Consider the following 5155-nt stretch of genomic DNA (forward strand, 5'->3'; position numbering starts at 1 on the left):
TTGAACAAGATTTTTATATTCTTTTATTGATGAACAGAGTGAACTGTGGACACATCATATATATTGGTTACTCTAGATGCTGAGTTTGCATTGCTGCGTGGCTCGCGATGTAAATGTCTTCAGGTTCCTTTTTGGTTGGTTGGTTTTTCTTCTTGGATGGATTGAATTAAATTTTTTAAAAATGTCATGGGAGGTTACGAAAGCTTGGACCCGGGAGGGGTAGCAGCCGACGTGTCTTGAGAATTAGTTTTTCAGACCAAGGAAGACCGTCCAGTGGATAGTGAGGATAGAGAAAAAGTGTTTGTCTTAAATATGCCAATGTAGTTTTCCTTCTGTACGACGCATTAAACTCGGTCGATGATTTCAAAGCCCCGTGGTTTTTGTTTCTTTGCCTTCCACAGAGAGGCCCCTGGGGGCACGAGGGGCAGGGAGGTGGGAATCGCAGAGGCTGGAAATCGGGGTCCCGCCCCCTCCCCCGGCAGGTGGCAGGTGGCAGGTGGCCCTGTTAGGGCCAGGATTGGTGGTCACGACTAACAGAAACCCCCCAGGCGTGCTGCAGAGCCCAAGGGCGGAGTCCCCATGGCTCCCAGCTCCTGTCTTCTTCTCCCTGAGTATCACCATCACTTGCTTTTTCTGCTTCCCGGGCAGCATGGCTCACAAGTCCCACAAGCACCCCGGGGCTCAGGCCGTGGCCTTTCAAGGGAGCAGCCAGACTGGGAGGCCAGGCCCCTGCGTCCTGGCTCCAGACTCTGCGCAGAGGCCTCTGGTCGGCCCAGCTGGGTGAGGAGACCACCCAGCTGTGGGGGGACTGAGAGGTGTGCCCACCCAGCGGGAGTCCTGAGCCCCAGTTGGCCCAGGGTCACATGGTCTGACCCCTCTAGCCTCTCTCTTCCGTGCAGCCGCTGAATGTGGAGGGCCCGGGTCTGTGCTCCGACCTCTCCTCTCCTGGATTCCTCGGCTGGCCCCATCCAGCCTCCTGGCTTTCTGACTCTATGCTGGTGGCTCCCTGCTTTTGCCTCCATCCTAGACCTCTGCCATGGACTCCAGCTGCTGACACCTGACCGCCTAAGGCCGGCCCCACTGGATTTCACCCCGATTCCTCGCCCTCCACACCTGGTCATCGGCAAAGCTGTCAGCTACGCCCTCAGAATATGAGCAGGATGCGGCTATGTGTCACCCCCACCAGCATCATCTGGCCACAGCCCATCATCTCACACGGGTTACTGCAGCCACCCCCTTGACACGGTCTCCTCCCTATCCCACAGCACCAGGCTGACAGCACCTCTGTTAGAACCCTGCTGGCACTCCCCATCTTGGTTGGCGAAGGTCAAGTCCTCCAAGGCCCCAGGCACTGCACGCCGTCCCCTTCTGCCTCCCAGCCTGCTCCTCTTCATTTTCATTGCTCTGTTCCAGCCACATGGCCTCCTTGCTCTGCCTGGAATGCACTAGGCATGCCACCACCCCAGGGCCTTTGCACATGCTGTGGCCTCACCCAGCATGCTCTTCCCAAGCTCTCTCCCTAACTGGCTCTTCTACCTGCCTGGGGACTTGACCACAGTCCCCTCTCAGGGCAGCTGTCCCCAGCCACCCTCACGAAGACAGCATGTCCTCTTTCCCTGCTCTGTTGGAGTCCTCAACGTTCACAGCCTACCACGGTTCACCTTTTTACGGTTTCGTCTGCTTCACTAAGGCAGGCAGGTGGGTCAGTCTCACTCACCAAGTCTCAGCGTCTAGAACTCAGTGAGGAGGAGCTCAGTCCATATTCTCGAATGAAAGAAGGAGCCTTTCCCGAGACACAGCTGCGGGGCCTCGGGGCTGCCTCCGTCCTGGCTCAGGGCCCCACCCTGGGGGTTTGCTTCTACCAGGGCAGCCGGCAGGTCTGCTCGGCCCGGGGAGGCTGGAGGGGCGAGCAGGAGGATGAGAGCCGAGATGGGGGAGGTGATGAAACCGCCAGAGACCCTGCAGTTGTGCACTCCGCCCCGTCCTTGTCCTGGAATCCCATGGGGGTCCAGCACAGCCGCCTCACTCCCACCGAGCGGCAGGGCCTGGGGGCAGCATGGGCGCCCTCCAGCTCCTGGAACGGGGCAGGAATTCCCTCCAAAGACAGACCCCTCACCATCCATCCTCCACCCCAGGAATGAGAGTTCCCTCCACAGGACCACTCTGCCACTAGAACGGGGCCCCAAAGTGTGTGGTCTGCCTCCTGCAGCTTCACGCACCCCACCAGCATCAGGTGACCCTGCATCCGTGCACCGGGACAGCCCTTGGGTTGGGACAACGGTCCCTCTAACACCTCTTCTTTCCCCAGTTCCATCTGACCCAGCCCTGGAGAGCAGCGCCTCCGTTGTAGCTCCACGGAGCCTCCCAGGCCAAGTTCAGGGTTGGAAGGGCCCCTCCCGGAGGGCTCTGCCCACTGGGACCCTGTCTTAGTTTCTGGGGGCTGCCGTAACAAAGTCCCACAGACCACAGGGCTTAAGCAACAGAAAGGTATTTGCTCCCAGTCCTGGAGGCTGGAAGTCGGAGATGGCGGTGTGAGCAGGGCCGGTTCCTGCTGCGGCTGTGGCGCAGAGTCTGTTCCAGGGCTCCTCCCAGCCCGCCTTGGGCGTTCCGTGTACGTGGTCGTGTCTTCTCATCATTCCCCTCTGTGCACGGTTTGTGGTGATCCTCGGCCCTCCCTGCCCTTAGACACAGCACCTCGATCTGCCTCCATCTGCACGCGGCCTTCTCTCTGTGTGCCTGTCCATGTCCAAATTTCCCCTTCTCATAAGCACACAGTCATACCGGATTAGGGCCACCCTAATGACCTCATTTGAACTGAGTCATCCTATTTCCAATAAGGTCACCTTCACAATGCTGGGGGCCAGGACTTCAGCACCTTGAGAGAGGACACAATTCAACCCACCTTTCACAATTCACCCACAATTCAACAGACACCTTCAGAAGGCCCCATGTGCCTTATCCACCCCTACACAGCCCGGAGGTGGAGAGCCCACCATGTCACCCCCTGACTAGCCTGTTCCCCAACGATCTACTCTGTGCCCACCCCACCTAGCTCCTTCCTCAGAGCTGCCCTCGCATGTCACAGCCTCTCACAGGGGAACCGAAGCACAAGGACCTAGAGTGACATGCCCAGGTCACACAGCCAGCAGGTGACTTCAACCCTGGCTGTGGCCCCATGCCGGCACTCCCCACCACTCTGCTACTGGACACTGGTCACCCTGCGGGGCACCAATGGATGGCTGGAGGCCACCCCACCAAGCCACATGCACTCACACTCCTGACCTGGCCACCTCTCCGTTCTGGGGCTGCAGATGGTGACCCAGCCCCTGGGTGACTCCACAGAGGCCTGAGGGGACAGATAAGGGAGCATGGGCTAGGTGAGCACTACTGACCCCATTCTGCCCCTCCCCACTCCGACAGCCCAGAGAGCCTGTCCCACGGTGGGGGTGGGGTGCTTCTTAAACTGAACTCTGCTTGGCCCCCAATCCCATCTCTCAGAATCCCCACGGCTCGCAGGACAGTGCCGCAAATGGAGACCGTTTTACTCCTCTCTTTCCAATCTTTGTGTCTATTGTTTTTCTTGCCTTATTGCAATAGCCAGGACCGTCAATATAATTTGAATGGAAGTGGTGAGACTAAGTCCTTCTGTCTTGTTTCTAATTGTAGGGAGGAAGTTCCAATAAATTGACCATTTCGTACGTTATTTAGTAGACAGAGGAAGTTCGTTCTCTTCTATTTTAGTTTGCTTACATTTAAAAAAAATTATCAGTGGTTACTAAATTTTGTCAAATGCTTATACTACATCTACTGTAAAACCATGTGGGTTTTCTTCTTTATTCTGTAAATACAGTGAGTTATATTAATTTCCAAATATTCAGCCAACCTAGAATTCCTGGACAAACTCCACTTGGTCATTGTGTCACACCCCTTTATATTCCTTTATTTGGCTTGCTAATATTTGCTAAGTATTTTTATCTTTATGTTTAATGAGGGATATTGATCTATAGATATTTTTCTTTGCAATGTCTTTGTCAGACTGTGGTATTAAGCAAGCTGGAAAGTGTTCTCTACATTTTGAAAGAGCATCTTTATCTTTTTCAGAATTCACCAGTGAAGCTCTCTGGGCCAGGAGTTTTATTCGTGGGAAGTTATTTTTATTTAAAAATTTTAATGTACTTAATATACAGGGCTATTCAGATATTATATTTCATTTGTGTCGGTTTCAATTAATTTGAATTATTCAAGGAATCTTTCATCTCTACAACGAATTTTTGGCATAAAATTGTTTATAGTATTTTAAATTATCATTTTACTATCTGCAGACTCTAAAGCGACCATTGTTTTCTCGTTCTATTTTTTCCCTTCTTCTTCTCCCCACCGCCCCCCAGCACATAGTTGTATATTCTAGTTGTAGGTCCTTCTGCTTGTGCTGTGTGGGAGGCCACCTCAGTGTGGCTTGATGAGTGATGCTATGTCTGTGCCCAGGATCCGAGCCCATAAAACCCTGGGCCACTGAAGCGGAGCACGAGAACTTAACCACTCGGCCACGGGGTTGGCCCCTGTTTTTTCATTCTTAGTTTGTGGTTTCTTTTATTTTAATATGTCTAGCAAGGGGATGATGAATTTTATTTATCTTTTCAAAGAACTAACTTTTGACTTTGTTAATTTTCTCTATTCTTGTCTGTTTTCTGTTGTTTATTTCTGTTCTTTATTATTTCCTTCCTTCTACTGATTTGCATTTACTTTGCTCTGTATCTGTACCTGTACGCATATGTGTATGTGTATCTATCTATATCTATGTCTATATACCAGATTGGCCCAGTAGGGTGAGGAGCTCACCCCTGGACCATCAGCTGTGGCCAGAGGGTGGAGTCAAATATATCTCTCGTTTCTTAAGGTGGAACATTAGTCATTGATTTAGACTGTTCTTTTCTATTTTTATTTATTTCTAACCTAAGCATCCAGGTACTACTTTAACTCTGTGTCCCAAATGGTGACATTTTGCATTAGTGTTCACCTCAAATTATTTCCTCCCTTCCATTATGATTTCTTCTCTGATACATGGATTATTTAGTAGTATGGCCCCTTTTTCTTTCTTTTTTTAAAACATTTTCATATATTTAGGTTTTTCCTAGATATGATCTTTATTGCCAAT

Source organism: Equus quagga, chromosome 19, assembly GCF_021613505.1.
Source record: "Equus quagga isolate Etosha38 chromosome 19, UCLA_HA_Equagga_1.0, whole genome shotgun sequence".
NCBI classification, from domain to species: Eukaryota; Metazoa; Chordata; class Mammalia; order Perissodactyla; family Equidae; genus Equus; species Equus quagga.